The sequence below is a fragment of the Egretta garzetta genome, unplaced genomic scaffold (genome assembly GCF_000687185.1).
Source record: "Egretta garzetta isolate BGI_Z169 unplaced genomic scaffold, ASM68718v1 scaffold220, whole genome shotgun sequence".
NCBI lineage: Eukaryota > Metazoa > Chordata > Aves > Pelecaniformes > Ardeidae > Egretta > Egretta garzetta.
In genome coordinates, this window is record NW_009258414.1 from 1,476,320 (window position 1) to 1,476,626 (window position 307).

Genomic DNA, 307 nt, shown 5'->3' on the forward strand with positions numbered 1-307 from the left:
AAAAAAGAAAAAAGGAAAAATGTTTATCGGGCAGGGAAAAGACGGGCGGGGAGGTGGACCGCAGCCTCTGGGGCTGCACACCTGAAAAATACAATTCCCCCAAGCCCGTGCAGGCCGGTTTCCCGCTCCTCACTGCCCAGCCTGACCCCTTAAAATAGTTCCCTTGGAGGTACCCCGGCCGGACACGGATCTCCGCTTCTTTCATGCTGTGAAGTATTTCTCTCGCTGTGCGCAGAGCCGAGCCCGGGGGCTGGACGCGGAGCGCTGCCGGCCCCGGGCCCTTCCCGGGGGGCGAGCGGGGCCGCCC